Source organism: Heterodontus francisci, chromosome 34, assembly GCF_036365525.1.
Source record: "Heterodontus francisci isolate sHetFra1 chromosome 34, sHetFra1.hap1, whole genome shotgun sequence".
Taxonomy (NCBI): Eukaryota; Metazoa; Chordata; class Chondrichthyes; order Heterodontiformes; family Heterodontidae; genus Heterodontus; species Heterodontus francisci.
The window spans coordinates 35,056,665-35,074,716 of NC_090404.1; the positions used below are offsets into that span (position 1 = coordinate 35,056,665).

An 18,052-nucleotide genomic window follows, 5' to 3' on the forward strand; every position below is an offset into this window, starting at 1 on the left:
TTTTGAGACAGGATGTTACAGCTCTCGACTCTGGGATTCTCAGTATGAACAGGGTGGGATGTGTTTTGAGACAGGATGTTACAGCTCTCCACCCTGGGATTCTCAGTATGAACAGGGTGGGATGTGTTTTGAGACAGGATGTCCCAGCTCTCCACCCTGGGATTCCCAGTATGAACAGAGTGGGATGTGTTTTGAGACAGGATGTCCCAGCTCTCCACTCTGGGATTCTCAGTATGAACATGGTGGGATGTGTTTTGAGACAGGATATCCCAGCTCTCCAGCCTGGGATTCTCAGTATGATCAGGGTGGGATGTGTTTTGAGACAGGATGTCCCAGCTCTCCACCCTGGGATTCTCAGGATGAACAGAGTGGGATGTGTTTTGAGACAGGATATCCCAGCTCGCCAGCCTTGTTTTCTCAGTTTGAACAGGGTGGGATGTGTTTTGAGACAGGATGTCCCAGCTCTCCACCCTGGGATTCTCAGTATGAACATGGTGGGATGTGTTTTGAGGCAGGATATCCCAGCTCTCCAGCCTGGGATTCTCAGTATGATCAGGGTGGGATGTGTTTTGAGACAGGATGTCCCAGCTCTCCACCCTGGGATTCTCAGGATGAACAGAGTGGGATGTGTTTTGAGACAGGATGTCCCAGCTCGCCAGCCCTGGATTCTCAGTTTGAACAGGGTGGGATGTGTTTTGAGACAGGATGTCCCAGCTCTCCAGCCTGGGATTCTCAGTATGAACAGGGTGGGATGTGTTTTCAGACGGGATGACACAGCTCTCCACCCTGGGATTCTCAGTATGAACTAGGTGGTATGTGTTTTGAGACAGGATCTCCCAGCTCTCCAACCTGAGATTCTCAGTATGAATGGAGTGGTATGTGTTTTGAGACAGGATGTCCCAGCTCTCCACCCTGGGATTCTCAGTCTGAACAATGTGGGATGTGTTTTGAGACAGGATGTCCCAGCTCTCCACCCTGGGATTCTCAGTATGAACAGGCTGGGATGTGTTTTGAGACAGGATGTCCCAGCTTTCCACCCTGGGATTCTCAGTATGAACAGGGTGGGATGTGTTTTGAGACAGGATGTCCCAGCTCTCCACTCTGGGATTCCCAGTATGAGCAGAGTGGGATGTTTTTTGAGACAGGATGTCCCAGCTCTCCACCCTGGGATTCCCAGTATGAACAGAGTGGAATGTGTTTTGAGACAGGATGTCCCAGCTCTCCGCCCTGGGATTCTCAGTCTGAACAGGCAGGGATGTGTTTTGAGTTGGGATGTCTCTCAGCTCTCCACCCTGGGATTCTCAGTGTGAACAGGGCAGGATGTGTTTTGAGACAGGATTTTCCAGCTCTCCACCCTGGGATTCTCAGTATGAACAGGCAGGGATGTGTTTTGAGTTGGGATGTCTCTCAGCTCTCCACTCTGGGATTCTCAGTATGAACAGGATGGGATGTGTTTTGAGACAGGATGTCCCAGCTCTCCAGCCTGGGATTCTCAGTTTGAACAGGGTGGGATGTGTTTTGAGACAGGATGTCCCAGCTCTCCATCCTGGGATTCTCAGTATGAACAGGGTGGGATGTGTTTTGAGACAGGATGTCCCAGCTCTCCACCCTGGGATTCTCAGTATGAACAGGGTGGGATGTGTTTTGAGACAGGATCTCCCAGCTCTCCACCCTGGGATTCTCAGTGTGAACAGGGTGGGATGTGTTTTGAGACAGGATGTCCCAGCTCTCCACCCTGGGATTCTCAGTGTGAACAGGGCTGGATGTGTTTTGAGACAGGATGTCCCAGCTCTCCACCCTGGGATTCTCAGTATGAACAGGGTGGGATGTGTTTTGAGACAGGATTTTCCAGCTCTCCACCCTGGGATTCTCAGTATGAACAGGCTGGGATGTGTTTTGAGACAGGATGTCCCAGCTCTCCAGCCTGGTATTCTCAGTATAAACAGGGTGGGATGTGTTTTGAGAAGGGTAGTCCCAGCTCTCCACCCTGGGATTCTCAGTATGATCAGGGTGGGATGTGTTTTGAGACAGGATGTCCCAGCTCTCCAGCCTGGGATTCTCAGTATGAACAGGGTGGGATGTGTTTTGAGACAGGATGTCACAGCTCTCGACTCTGGGATTCTCAGTATGAACAAGGTGGGATGTGTTTTGAGACAGGATGTCCCAGCTCTCCACTCTGGGATTCTCAGTATGAACAGGGTGGGATGTGTTTTGAGACATGATGTCCCAGCTCTCCACCCTGGGATTCTCAGTATGAACAGGCAGGGATGTGTTTTGAGTCAGGATGTCTCTCAGCTCTCCACTGTGGGATTCTCAGTATGAACAGTGTGGGATGTGTTTTGAGACAGGATGTCCCAGCTCTCCAGCCTGGGATTCTCAGTGTGAACAGGGTGGGATGTGTTTTGAGACAGGATGTCCCAGCTCTCCACCCTGGGATTCTCAGTGTGAACAGGGCAGGATGTGTTTTGAGACAGGATGTCCCAGCTCTCCACCCTGGGACTCTCAGTATGAACAGGGTGGGATGTGTTTTGAGACAGGATTTTCCAGCTCTCCACCCTGGGATTCTCAGTATGAACAGACTGGGATGTGGTTTGAGATGTGATGTCTCTCAGCTCTCCACTCTGGGATTCTCAGTGTGAACTGGGTGGGATGTGTTTTCAGACGGGATGACACAGCTGTCCACCCTGGGATTCTCTTTATGAACTAGGTGGTATGTGTTTTGAGACAGGATCTCCCAGCTCTCCACCCTGGGATTCTCAGTCTGAACAATGTGGGATGTGTTTTGAGACAGGATGTCCCAGCTCTCCACCCTGGGATTCTCGGTATGAACAGGGTGGGATGTGTTTTGAGACAGGATGTCCCAGCTCTCCACCCTGGGATTCTCAGTATGAACAGGCTGGGATGTGTTTTGAGACAGGATATCCCAGCTCTCCAGCCTGGGATTCTCAGTATAAACAGGGTGGGATGTGTTTTGAGAAGGGTAGTCCCAGCTCTCCATCCTGTGATTCTCAGTATGAACAGGGTGGGATGTGTTTTGAGACAGGATTTTCCAGCTCTCCATCCTGGGATTCTCAGTATGAACAGGCAGGGATGTGTTTTGAGTCGGGATGTCTCTCAGCTCTCCACTCTGGGATTCTCAGTGTGAACTGGATGGGATGTGTTTTGAGACAGGATGTCCTGGCTCTCCACTCTGGGATTCTCAGTATGAACAGAGTAGGATGCGTTTTGAGACAGGATGTCCCAGCTCTCCACCCTGGGATTCTCAGGATGAACAGAGTGGGATGTGTTTTGAGACAGGATGTCCCAGCTCGCCAGCCTTGGATTCTCAGTTTGAACGGGGTGGGATGTGTTTTGAGACAGGATGTCCCAGCTCTCCAGCCTGGGATTCTCAGTATGAACAGGGTGGGATGTGTTTTGAGACAGGATGTCCCAGATCTCCAGCCTTGGATTCTCAGTATGAACAGGGTGGGATGTGTTTTGAGACAGGATGTCCCAGCTCTCCATCCTGGGATTCTCAGTATGAACAGGGTGGGATGTGTTTTCAGACGGGATGACACAGCTCTCCACCCTGGGATTCTCAGTATGAACTAGGTGGTATGTGTTTTGAGACAGGATCTCCCAGCTCTCCAACCTGAGATTCTCAGTATGAATGGAGTGGTATGTGTTTTGAGACAGGATGTCCCAGCTCTCCACCCTGGGATTCTCAGTCTGAACAATGTGGAATGTGTTTTGAGACAGGATGTCCCAGCTCTCCACCCTGGGATTCTCAGTATGAACAGGCTGGGATGTGTTTTGAGACAGGATGTCCCAGCTTTCCACCCTGGGATTCTCAGTATGAACAGGGTGGGATGTGTTTTGAGACAGGATGTCCCAGCTCTCCACCCTGGGATTCCCAGTATGAACAGAGTGGAATGTGTTTTGAGACAGGATGTCCCAGCTCTCCGCCCTGGGATTCTCAGTCTGAACAGGCAGGGATGTGTTTTGAGTTGGGATGTCTCTCAGCTCTCCACCCTGGGATTCTCTGTGTGAACAGGGCAGGATGTGTTTTGAGACAGGATTTTCCAGCTCTCCACCCTGGGATTCTCAGTATGAACAGGCAGGGATGTGTTTTGAGTTGGGATGTCTCTCAGCTCTCCACTCTGGGATTCTCAGTATGAACAGGATGGGATGTGTTTTGAGACAGGATGTCCCAGCTCTCCAGCCTGGGATTCTCAGTTTGAACAGGGTGGGATGTGTTTTGAGACAGGATGTCCCAGCTCTCCATCCTGGGATTCTCAGTATGAACAGGGTGGGATGTGTTTTGAGACAGGATGTCCCAGCTCTCCACCCTGGGATTCTCAGTATGAACAGGGTGGGATGTGTTTTGAGACAGGATGTCCCAGCTCTCCACCCTGGGATTCTCAGTCTGAACAGGGGAGGATGTGTTTTGAGACAGGATGTCCCAGCTCTCCACCCTGGGATTCTCAGTCTGAACAGGGGAGGATGTGTTTTGAGACAGGATGTCCCAGCTGTCCACCCTGGGATTCTCAGTATGAACAGGGTGGGATGTGTTTTGAGACAGGATCTCCCAGCTCTCCACCCTGGGATTCTCAGTGTGAACAGGGTGGGATGTGTTTTGAGACAGGATGTCCCAGCTCTCCACCCTGGGATTCTCATTGTGAACAGGGCTGGATGTGTTTTGAGACAGGATGTCCCAGCTCTCCACCCTGGGATTCTCAGTATGAACAGGGTGGGATGTGTTTTGAGACAGGATTTTCCAGCTCTCCACCCTGGGATTCTCAGTATGAACAGGCTGGGATGTGTTTTGAGACAGGATGTCCCAGCTCTCCAGCCTGGGATTCTCAGTATAAACAGGGTGGGATGTGTTTTGAGAAGGGTAGTCCCAGCTCTCCACCCTGGGATTCTCAGTATGATCAGGGTGGGATGTGTTTTGAGACAGGATGTCACAGCTCTCGACTCTGGGATTCTCAGTATGAACAAGGTGGGATGTGTTTTTAGACAGGATGTCCCAGCTCTCCACTCTGGGATTCTCAGTATGAACAGGGTGGGATGTGTTTTGAGACATGATGTCCCAGCTCTCCACCCTGGGATTCTCAGTATGAACAGGCAGGGATGTGTTTTGAGTCAGGATGTCTCTCAGCTCTCCACTCTGGGATTCTCAGTATGAACAGTGTGGGATGTGTTTTGAGACAGGATGTCCCAGCTCTCCAGCCTGGGATTCTCAGTGTGAACAGGGTGGGATGTGTTTTGAGACAGGATGTCCCAGCTCTCCACCCTGGGATTCTCAGTGTGAACAGGGCAGGATGTGTTTTGAGACAGGATGTCCCAGCTCTCCACCCTGGGACTCTCAGTATGAACAGGGTGGGATGTGTTTTGAGACAGGATTTTCCAGCTCTCCACCCTGGGATTCTCAGTATGAACAGGCTGGGATGTGGTTTGAGACGTGATGTCTCTCAGCTCTCCACTCTGGGATTCTCAGTGTGAACTGGGTGGGATGTGTTTTCAGACGGGATGACACAGCTGTCCACCCTGGGATTCTCTTTATGAACTAGGTGGTATGTGTTTTGAGACAGGATCTCCCAGCTCTCCACCCTGGGATTCTCAGTCTGAACAATGTGGGATGTGTTTTGAGACAGGATGTCCCAGCTCTCCACCCTGGGATTCTCGGTATGAACAGGGTGGGATGTGTTTTGAGACAGGATGTCCCAGCTCTCCACCCTGGGATTCTCAGTATGAACAGGCTGGGATGTGTTTTGAGACAGGATATCCCAGCTCTCCAGCCTGGGATTCTCAGTATAAACAGGGTGGGATGTGTTTTGAGAAGGGTAGTCCCAGCTCTCCATCCTGTGATTCTCAGTATGAACAGGGTGGGATGTGTTTTGAGACAGGATTTTCCAGCTCTCCATCCTGGGATTCTCAGTATGAACAGGCAGGGATGTGTTTTGAGTCGGGATGTCTCTCAGCTCTCCACTCTGGGATTCTCAGTGTGAACTGGATGGGATGTGTTTTGAGACAGGATGTCCTGGCTCTCCACTCTGGGATTCTCAGTATGAACAGAGTAGGATGTGTTTTGAGACAGGATGTCCCAGCTCTCCACCCTGGGATTCTCAGTATGAACAGAGTGGGATGTGTTTTGAGACAGGATTTTCCAGTTCTCCACTCTGGGATTCTCAGTATGAACAGGGTTCGGAGAGGGGAGGACCCACTATCCATGGTTTCCTGAGAAAGTTAAGGATAGTCTGAAAATTAACGGAAAAGCAAATAATTGCACAGGTCAGAATGTTTGACAGAATATAAAAAACAGGAAAGAGTAACTGAAAGATTGATAAGGAGTGCAGATTTCAAACAGAGTATGGTGGTATGTGTTTGCTGAGTGGTGAGTTCAGTGAAGGGGATAGGATGTACTCCTTTTTTCTACTTCATCCCTCCTCCAGTATTTGGTTCTTGCTTCTGTGCAGTGGAAAGAGCTGGTTGGTGAGTAACTGGTCAGATATTCTACTCATTATAAATAGTCTGTTAAGTTAAGGTTTGGCAGTGCAGCTTGGCCGAGAGCAAAGCACAGCTTGTGACATGTGGGATGTCGTGGACGCACCATGTGTCCTGGACAAACACGTCTGCAGGCAGTGTCACTGGCTGCACAAGCTTGAGCTCTAGGTTTTGGATCTCGAGCAGTGGCTGGAGTCACTGTGGTGCATCCACAATGCAGAGAACTACATGGATAGCAGGTTTAGCGAGGTGGTCACACCACAGGTTAGGAGCATGCAGGTCGAGAGGGAATGGGTGACCGCCAGACAGTCTAAGGTAGGTAGTGCAGGAGTCCCCTGAGTTGATCTCACTCGCTAATCGGTTTTTGATTTTGGATACTGGTGAGGGTGATGGTTCCTCAGAGGAGTGCAGACAGAGCCATGATTGTGGCACCACAGGTGGCTCAGCTGCACAGGAGGAGAGGAGGAAGAGTGTAAGAGCAGTAATGATAGGGGATTCATTAGTCAGGGGAACAGACAGGTGTTTCTGTGACCGTAGATTAGACTCCAGGATCGTGTGTTGCCTTCCTGGGGGAAGGTGAACAGCCAGAGGTCGTGGTCCACATTGGCACCAATAAAATAGGTAGGAAGGGGGAATACATAGGATTACTCCCAGTCCCATGTGCAAGTAAACATAGGAATAGGAGAATTGAGTGATTGAACATGTGGCTGGAGAACTGGTGCAGGAGGGAGGACATCAGATTTCTGAGGCACTGAGACCAGTTCGGGGGCAGGTGGAACCTGTACAAGGTGGACGGGTTGCATCTTAACAGGACTGGGACTAATATCCTCGCAGAAGATTTGCTAGTGCTGTTGGGAAGGGTTTAAACTAGATTGGCAGGGGGATGGGAGCCTTAGAGGGATCTCAGATTGGAGGATAGCAAAACTGGTAACTTGTCAGGGGTGTGGGAACCAGGAGGAAATATCAGAGAGGGACACCAAGGTGCACAGAATACTGGGAGAGATAGATAGCACTCGAGTAGGGAATAGTAAGTTATTAGGTGGGGTCAGAGTCAGGGAGAAAGTAATAAAGTCTAAATCAGGGTTAATGTGCATGTATGTGAATGCACAGAGTGTGGTTAATAAGATTGATGAGGTACAGGCACAGATTGCCATGTGGAAATATTATGCTGTATCTATAACAGAGACCTGGCTCAAAGAAGGGCAGGACTGGGTGTTAAATATTCCTGGATACAAGATGCTTAGGAAAGATAAGAAAGGGAAAAGGCGGGAGGGATGGCAGTATCGATTAAGGAGAGCATTGCAGTGTTGGAGGAAAAAGATGTCCCGTAGGGGTCGAGGACAGATTCAATTTGGCTCGAGCTAAGGAACAAAAAAGGTGCATTTACATTGCTCGGTGTTGTCTTTAGGCCACCAGCAAGTGGGAAGGACGTGGAGGAACAAATTTGCAAGGACATTACAGAGAGGTGCAAAAATTATAGGTTAGTTATAATGGGGGACTTTAATTATCCAAACATGGCTGGGATAGTAGTAGTGTAAAGGGAATTGAGGGGCAAGAGTTCCGAGAGTGTGTTCAGGAAACTTTTTTACAGCAGTATGTTGCTCATCAAATGAGAAAGGAGGCACTGCTAGACCTGGTTCTGAGGAATGAGAAGGGCCAAGTGGATCAAGTATCAATAGGACAGCATGTAGGGGAGAGTGATCATTGTATCATAATATTTCGGCTGACTATGGAAAAGGACAAAGAACAATCCAGAGTAAGAATAATTCACTGGGGGAAAGACAACTTCAATGGGGTAAGAATGGAGCTGGGGTGAATCAACTGGATTCAAACGTTGGCAGGAAAACTGGTAGCAAAACAGTGGGCTACCTTCAAAGAACAGATATTTTGGGCACAGTCAACATATGTTCCCTCAAAGGGGAAAAGTAGGGTAAATAAATCCAGAGCTCCCTGCATGACAAAAGAGGCAGAGATAATGATACAGAAGAAAAAGTGTGCTTTTGACAGAAGCCAGGTAGAAAATATTATTGAGAAACAGGCTGAATATAATGTCCAGAGGGGAAGTGAAAAAACAAATCAGAGAATCAAAGAGAGAGCATATAAAGAGATCAACAGCTGGCATTAAAGGGAATCCCAAAGTTTTTGACAAACATATAAACAGTAAAAGGGTGGGTAAAGAAGTGTGGGACTGATTCGGGAAGCAATAAGGGAACTTACACGTGGAGGCAGGGGACATAGCTGAGGTATTAAATGAATACTTTGCATCTGTCTTCAGCAAGGAAGAAGATGCAATCCAGGCAATAATGAAAGAGGAGGTAATTCAAACACCAGAAGGGTTTAAAATTCATTTAAAAAAGGACGTATTAGATCGCTGTCTGTACTTCAAAGTGGATAAAGCATCAGGACCAGATGAGATGCAACCAAGGATACTGAGGGAAGTGAGGCTGGAAATTGCAGAGACACTGGCCATCATCTTTCAGTCTCTCTTAGACTTGGGGGTGGTGCCAGAGGACTGGACAATTGCAAATGTTACACCCTTGTTCAAAAAAGGGTGTAAAGGTAAGCCCAGCAAGTACAGCCCAGTCAGTTTAACTTCAGTGGTGGGGAAACTTCTAGAAAGAATAATTTGGGAGAAAATTAACAGTCACATGGGCAAATGTGGGTTAATTAAAGAAAGCCAACACAGATTTCTTTTGGGAAAATCATGTTTGTTTAATGCTGGAGTTATTGAGGAGATAACAAAGTGTTGATGTGGTGTACATGGACTTTCAAAATGCCTTTGATACCAGTGCCACACAACAGACTTGTGAGCAATCTTCTAGCTCATGGAATAAAAGGGAAAGTAGCAACATGGATAATTGGCTGCATGTCAGGAAATAAAGAGTAGTGTTTGAAGGGTTTTTCAGGCTGGAGGAAGGTTTGTAGTGGAGTTCCCCAGGGATCAGTGTTGGAACCCTTGCTTTCCAGATATATATTAATGACCTAGACCTTGGTGTACAGGGCACAATTTCAAAGTTTGCAGATGACATGAAACTTGGAAGCATTGTGAACTGTGAGGAGGATAGTGTAGAACTCGAAAAGGACATAGACAAGTTGGTGGAATGGGCAGACAGGTGGCAGATGAAGCTCAATGCAGAGAAGTGCGAAGTGCTTCATTTAGGTAGGAAGAACACAGAGAGAGAATATAGAATAAAGGTTACAATTCTAAAGGGCTGCAGGAGCAGAGGGACCTGGGTGTATATGTGCGTAAGTCATTGAAGGTGGAAGGACAGGTTGAGAGAGCAGTTAATAATGCATACAGTATCCTGGGCTTTATTAATAGAGGCATAGAGTACAAGTGCAAGGAGGTTATGTTCAAAAAGAAACATGAAATGCTGGAAATACTCAGCAGGTCTGGCAACATCTGTGGAGAGAGAAGCAGAGTTAACGTTTCAGGTCAGTGACCCTTCATCAGAACCCTGTTCTGAGTTCTGATGAAGGGTCACTGACCTGAAACATGAACTCTGCTTCTGTCGCCACAGATGCTGCCAGTCCTGCTGAGTATTTCCAGCATTTCTTGATTTTATTTCAGATTTCCAGCATCTGCAGTATTTTGCTTATGTTGAACTTGTTTAAGATACTAGTTTGCCCTCAGCTGGTGTATTGTGTCCAGTTCTGGGTGCGGCACTTTCGGAAAGATGTGCGGGCATTGGAGAGAGTAGGGAAAAATATCACAAAAATGGTTGCAAGGATGAGGAACTTCAGTTGTGAAGATACATTGAAGGGAAGGCTGAGAGGTAATTTGTTAGAGCTCAAAAACAAGAGGAGTCTGGACAGAGTAGATAGGGAGAAACTGTTCCCACTAGTGAAAGAATCAAGAACCAGAGTGCACAGTTTTAAAGTATTTGGTCAGAGAAGCAAAAGTGACATGAGGAAAAACTTCACTTGGTAAATGGTTAAGGTCTGGAATGTGCTGCCTGACAGTGTGGTGGAGGCAGGTTCAATTGAAGCATTCAAAAGAGAATTAGACAGGAAGATGAAAAGAAGAATGTGCAGGGTTATGGGGAGAAGGCGAGGGAATGGAATTGACTGAATTGCTCTTTCAAAGAGCCGGTGCGGACACGATGGGCCGAATGGTCTCCTTCACTGCAACAATTCTGAGATTGTGTGAACCGCACGCTCTGCCTCTGCTCGCGCTGGCCGCGCATGCTCATCTCACACCGCCCGCCCGGCTGATGGACATCAGCTGCGGGCCAATAAGGAGAGCGGGAGCGGCCTGGAGGAATGTACGGGCTGCGGGTCCTCCAACAATCCACGCGCGTGAGGGCGGGGCTTGCTCAAAGAGGGCGGGGCTGCGTTACACTTCTGTCCCGCCCTCTCCTACTATTGGCCCCGAGCAGCCGTCAATCACGGTGGCTTCTTCGGTCAGAGGTCATGAACCGAGCGCGCAGGCGCATTCTGGTTTAGTTTGTTTGTAGCATTTGCCGTGTGAAGCTCCTCTGTTGCCGGTAAACGGCGGCGGATTTCAGAAACCCCCGGTGTCGGCCGCAACACCCCCAATAAGGAGCTCCCAGTGCCGCGTCTGTACCGAGTGGGGCGGCAGCTGCGAGGCTTCTCCCGGTGACAGACCCGGGGTTAACGGCCGCCAGATTTCCATCTCTTTTGGATGAATTAAAGATTAATAAAGTGTAACATCAAAGGAGAAAACTTTAAAGGAAACTGAGCTCAGTTATAAAGGGGCCTGGGGGAGGGAGGGAGGAACCATTTGGGACACAGCACAGGGCAGGAGGTCCCCCCTCCCGGGTTCCACAAAGACTCCCCTTGGACTGGGCCACACCTGGGCAGGGCTGGCTCAAGGTGCAGGAAGCTGTTAGGCTGAGCTGTGGACTGGGAGGAGTGGGGGGTTTGACTGACAGGCCTGGGGAGGGGGATATCAGGGCAGGTACACACACTGCTCCCCCTTTTCCTCCTGGGATCTTTTACTGGAGTCGTGTTGCTGAGTGTTTCTAAACTCTGTCTCCCTGTCCCGGTAATGTCGGTGGATTGTAGGTTGCTGTGAGTGTTGGACTATATTGTCTCTCCTCATTCTTCCTCCTTCTCCCACTCCGAGTTCCAGGCTGCAGGCAGCAGTGGCTCGATGCGCCTGAAATGTTAACTCTGTTTCTCTCTTCACAGATGATGCCTGACCTGCTGAATATTTCCAGTATTTTCTCCTTTTATTTCAGATTTCCAGCATCCACAGTATTTTGCTTTTGTTTTACTGCAAGCATTGCTCACAGAACTGAGTCAAGAAACACAGACGGACCAATTAAGATCCTGTTTGTATCGCTGTGGGTGTTGGATGTGGAAGTTAGTTCCGAATGTCTCTTTTGGTCTTTTTTGTTCCATTCGTTTGAGCTGGAGTGTAGATGGCGGAGCAACTGCTGGCTTTACACCTGAGTACTTTTGAGCCCAGTGGAGTCCAACAATTTTCATAGTGAGGTTGTCAAGGGAAATCGATTCCAGGGGAGATGAGGTTGCTAAACAGACACCAACCACTCATTGTAAAAGAGTATTATTTTGGTAACAAGTATTTCTGTAGAGGTTTTTAATCCAGTTTACATATACACATGTTGTTACTTCATTCCTGGGATATGGGCATCAGGAGCCAGAATGCGTATATTACCAATCTCCAGTTGCCCATTGAGAAGGTGATGGTGGGCCTTCATCTTGAACCACTGTAGTCTGTGTGGTGAAGGTGCTTCCACAATGGTGTTAGGGAAGGAGTTACAGGATTTTCACCCAGTGATGATGAAGGAATGGTGATAAATGTCCAAGTTAACATCAACTTTGTATTTATGTCGCGCCTTTAATGCAATAAAATGTTTCAAGGTGTTTCACAGGAGTGCTTATAAAGTAACAGGGTGGCGCAGTGGTTAGCACCGCAGACCTCACAGCTCAAGGGACCTGGGTTCAATTATGGGTACTGCCTGTGCGGAGTTTGCAAGTTCTCCCTGTGACTGCGTGGGTTTTCGCTGGGTACTCCCGTTTCCTCCCACAGCCAAAGACTTGCAAGTGATAGGTAAATTGGCCATTGTAAATTGCCCCTCGTGTAGGTAGGTGACAGGGAATATGGGATTACTGTAGGGTTAGTATAAATGGGTGGTTGTTGGTCAGCACAGACTCCGTGGGCCGAAGGGCCTGTTTCAGTGCTGAATCTCTAAATAAAATAAATAACATTTGACACTGAGCCACATGAGGATATATTAGGGCAGATGACCAAAAGTTTTAAGAAGTGTCTGGAGCATGGAAGGTGAGGTAAAGAGGCGGAGAGGATCAGGGAGGGATTTCCAAAGCTTATGGCCTTGGCAGCTGAAGGCATGGCCACCAGTGATGGAGCAATGAAAATCGGGGATGCTCAAGATGCCAGAATTAGGTGAGCTCTGAGCGTTGTGGGGCTGGAGGAGATTATAGAGATGGTGAGGGGTGAGGATATGGAGGGATTTGAAAGCAAGGATGAGGATTTTAAAATTGAGGTGCTGCTTAACTGGGAGTCTGTGTAGGTCAGTGAGCACAGTGGTGATGGGTGAACAGGACTGGGTTCGAGGTAGGACACAGGCAGCAGAGTTTTGGATGATCTCAAGTTTACAGAGGGTAGAATGTGGGAGGCCGGCCAGGAGTGTGTTAGAATAGTCAAGGTGAGAGGTAACAAATCCATGGATGTAAGTTTCAGAGGCAGATGAGCTGAGACAGTGGTGAAGTCTGGTGATGTTACTGAGGTGGAAATAGGCGGTCTGAGTGATGGTGCTGATATGCAGTCGGAGGCTCATCTCGGAGTCAAATATGACACCAAAATTATGAATGGTCTGGTTTAGCCTCTGACAGTTGCCAGGGAAAGGGATTGAGTTGGTGGCTAGGGAGTGGAGTTTGTAGCAGGGACTGAAGACAATAGCTTCAGACTTCCCAATATTTAATTGGATGAAATTTCTGTTCTTCCAGTACTGGATGTCAGACAAGTCAGGATGGTGTGTGACTTGGAGGGGAACTTGGTGTTCACATACACCTGCTCCGCTGGTCCGTCTAGATGATGGAAGTTGAGGGTGTGGGAGGTTCTGTCAAAGTTCTGGTCGAGTTGTAGATATATAAAATCCCTCTCCTCTCCCTCTCCCTCCCACCTCTCTCTCTCTCTCTCCTCCCATAGAGAGCTGAGTCTTGTGTAGGTCCAGACTGGGTGGCAGGGGTTCCTTTCCCTGAAGGACATTAGTGAACCAGTTGGGGTTGTACGTCAAAACAGCAGCTTTCATGGTCACTTTTTCCTCGTACCGTCCCCAAAATGTTCCAGATTCATTCAGCTCCATTTCCCAACCTGCCTTTGTGTTTTTGTGGGTTCTCTCACACTTTTTTTTTTCTTTTTAAAATCCATTTCACAGGGTTTTGGAAGGAGAGGAATTGCAGTCGTGAAATGCAAAAAAACATCAGATCAGGATCTGAAGGAGTCACCCAATTTATCGTAACCTGAATATCACCAGATTTTGAACGTGGAAAGAAAAAGCAGCGATCAGAGTGGAGAGAAACTGAACACATGTTCTGTGTGTGGACGAGGTTTCAGCCGATCATCTGGCCTGTTGAAACACAAGTGCAGTCACACTGGGAAGAAACTGTACACATGTTCTGTGTGGACGAGGTTTCAGCTGATTATCGGACCTGTTGAAGCACAAGTGCAGTCACACTGGGAAGAAACTGAACACATGTTCTGTGTGTGGACGAGATTTCAGCCGATTATCGGACCTGCTGAAACACAAGTGCAGTCACACTGGGAAGAAACTGTACACATGTTCTGTGTGTGGACGAGGTTTCAGCCGATTATCGGACCTGTTGAAACACAAGTGCAGTCACACTGGGAAGAAACTGTACACATGTTCTGTGTGTGGACGAGGTTTCAGCCGATTATCGGACCTGTTGAAACACAAGTGCAGTCACACTGGGAAGAAACCATGTAAATATGGGGATTGTGGAAAGGGATTCAATTATTCAGTTGAGCTGGAAGCTCATCCACGCAGTCACACTCTGGAGAGGCTGTTCACCTGCACCGAGTGTGAGCAGGGATTCACTCAAGCATCCTACCTGCTGACACATCAGCGTGTTCACACTGGGGAGAGACTTTTAAATGTCCATTCTGTGGGAATTGCTATAAATGTTCTACTGAACTGATGTCCCATCAATGTGTTCACACTGACAGGAAACCGTTCAGGTGCTCTCACTGCGGGACTGGGTTCAGACGATTCCACACTCTCACTGTACACCAGCGCATTCACACTGGGGAGAGGCCGTTCACCTGCACGGAATGTGGGAAGGGATTCACTCAGTTACCCATGCTGTTGACACACCAGCGCGTTCGCACTGGGGAGAGGCCATTCACCTGCATAGAGTGTGGGATGGGATTCAGTACTTCATCCAGCATTCTGAGAAACCAGCGAGTTCACACTGGGGAGAGGCCATTCACTTGCTTTGAGTGTGGGAAGGGATTCACTCAGTCATCCCAGCTACTGGCACACCAGCGAGTTCACACTGGGGAGAGGCCATTCACCTGCACAGAGTGTGGGAAGGGATTCGCTACTTCTTCTGATCTGCTGAAACACCAGCGAATTCACACAGCGGAGAAGCCATTCAACTGCACAGAATGTGGCAAAGGATTCACTACTACTTCTGACCTTCTGACACACCAGCGAGTTCACACTGGGAAGAAGCTGTTCACCTGCTCAGAGTGTTGGAAGGGATTCACTCAGTCCTCCAACCTTCAGAAACACCAGGGAGTTCACACTGGGGAGCGGCCATTCACCTGCTCAGAGTGTTGGAAGGGATTCACTCAGTCCTCCAACCTTCAGAAACACCAGGGAGTTCACACAAGGGATCGGTCATTCACTTGTTCTGACTGTGTGAAGGGATTTACTACTTCATCCTATCTGTTGAGACACCAGCGAGTTCACAAGTAACTCGGGGATGAGAAATTTTCATCAAATATCAGATTTCCGACATTGATGTTTCGGAAATCCACCATTGGCTTCTCCCCTTCTGACCTGAACTAAAAGACCGGCTTTGAAAGAAATTGCAGCTGCTCGGCGATTTTATTTTTACCTTTTTATGTCACCTTTATTTTTTATAGTCTTCCACCTTGGTGGAAATGAATTTCAAACAGGAAAGCAAGTGGGTGGAACTGCAAACTCCTTCACAACTTCAGTGTGTCAGTCTTCTGTAAATAGACAATAAGGAGGTGTGTGTATACACAGACCAATTCCCAATGTTTATTTTTGCCTTCATGGGATATCTTAGCAGAGACCACCTGAGAACTGACACAGCTCATTTGACATGGTTTAAAATTAATGGTGCAGGATCAGTAGCTGGCAAGTCGCTGGTCTGCAGCAAAAACATTGGTCTGTCAATAGGAATTTGAAACTTGCTTCCATTTACACAGCAGTGTGTGTCTGAAATAATTTCTGAAAACTCTGCACAAACTGGTTACTGAATGTGAATATCCTGCAGTGAACATGAACTGTATAAACTTAATATGTCCTGTGCTTTGCAGCAACTGAAGTGATCTGGAATTTCCACTTATTGGTTTGCTCAGGTGTATGGCTGAATTCCATTCATTGTTCACCTCCATTTTCACTGTCTACTGACCCAGTCACACTGTAAACCTTGAGTCAGTGTGAAGCTGTCTTTTACACCATAGTGATGGAACACAAGGAATATAACTCTGGCCATCTTTCTTCAATGTGTGTTTTGGCATTGCTTAAGATTATCTGGAAAAGAGTGTCTTGCACCACTAGTGCTGTGCATTGGTTACAGTGAAACTATCCTGTGAGCTCTCTGCAGTCACTATAAATGGTCACTGGGTTTCTCAGGCTGATGGCACAGTACTCTGTACATGCTGTCTTTCTCCAAGCCAACACAATAGTTATGATTTTCAGCTCACCTTGCTGTTAAATGCAGCTGTCACTGAACCAATTGATGCAGTAGAACAGGAGCCAGAAGTGTTCATCACTGTTGGGATATACAGCTGTCTATTGGACCTGCTGCATTGTCACAGGGCCTTTACCAAACATTTGAGCTTGATTTGGGGATGATGCAACAGAACCTCAAACTTGTTACTGTTGAGGTTGTCGTCGGCTGTCCCTCGATTTGAGGATGACATCCACTCAAAGTTTCTGCCATGGGTCTTCAGGTCACTGAATAGGCCGATTCATGACCTGCAGATCTTTGGGCACATGGGGCAGGATGTCCCACCAGGTATTGGGACCTGGAGTGCAGGGATTGCTTCCTGGAGGTTCAACACTAGTCTCATTACTTCTCCACTGTCACCAGCAAGATCTGGGACACTTTTTACATTGCATAATATTTGGACCATTTGAAAAGGAAAATCACATTTTTCATTCGTTTTCATTATTATAATCAGATCTGCATGGCAAACAAGATTATTTTAGTTTCGAATCATTATAATGTGATTAATTATGTTATAAAATCTACCATGAGTCATGATATTTAAAAACAAGCAATTCTATCTATAGAGGCACCACATTTGCTAAAGTTAATAAGGTTATTTGCCTCTTTTGTGCTTGAAGGTATATAATTGTCTAAAAGAAAATTGGATCAGGAGTATCACATGCTCCTAACAGAATGTTTAGTTTAGTTTAGAGATACAGCACTGAAACAGGCCATTCGGTCCACCGAGTCTGTGCTGACCATCAACCACCCATTTATACTAATCCTACACTAATCCCCCTCCCTGTGTTCTACACTGACATCATCCTTCTCCATAGTGAACACAGATGAAAAGTAATCATTTCAAACCTCACCTACATCCTCCGGCTCCACACACAGATTGTCACTTTGGTCCCGAATGGGCCCTACTCTTTCCCTGGTTATCCTCTTGACCTTAATATACTTATAAAACGCCATGGGATGTTCCTTTAGCTTGGCCACCAGTGATTTTTCATGCCCCCTCTTCACTCTTCGAATTACTTTTTTAAGTACCCCACCCCATACACTTTCTATACTCCACAAGCACCTGCACTGTTTTCAGCCCTCTGAATCTGCCATAAGCCTCCTTTTTTCCCCCATTATCCAATCCTCTATATCCCTTGACATCAAGGGTTCCCTGGACTTGTTGGTCCTACCCTTCACCTTTTGGGAACACGTTGGCCCTGATCTTTCACTATTTCCTTTTTGAATGACTCACACTGGTCTGATTTAGACTTTCCCACAAGTAGCTGCTCCCAGTCCACTTTGGCCAGATCCTGTTTTATCATATTGAAATCGGCCTTCCCCCAATTCAGTACCTTTATTTCTGGTCCTTCTTTGTCCGTTTGTTTGTTATAATTCCTGAATAATGTTTGTGTTTTAGGCAGTGAGATGTATTTTGATGTTTAAATGCAATGTACAGCAGCCATTTTAACTCATTTTAGAGTCATGGAGTCATTTACAGCATAGAAGGAGGTCATTTGTTTAGTTTCTGATTGTGGATTTCTCTCTGTATGTCTCTCTCTTTCTCCCTATCTTTCTCTCTGAATGAGAGAAGTGGGAGAGAGAGAGAAATAGAGAAAGGAGAGAG

At 47.5% G+C, this 18,052-nt stretch overlaps 1 pseudogene; it reads right to left on the reverse strand.

The window, feature by feature from the left end:
• The window catches only part of LOC137348818 (zinc finger protein 208-like), a 104,738-nt pseudogene that overhangs the window by 18,475 nt on the left and 68,211 nt on the right, over positions 1 to 18,052 (reverse strand).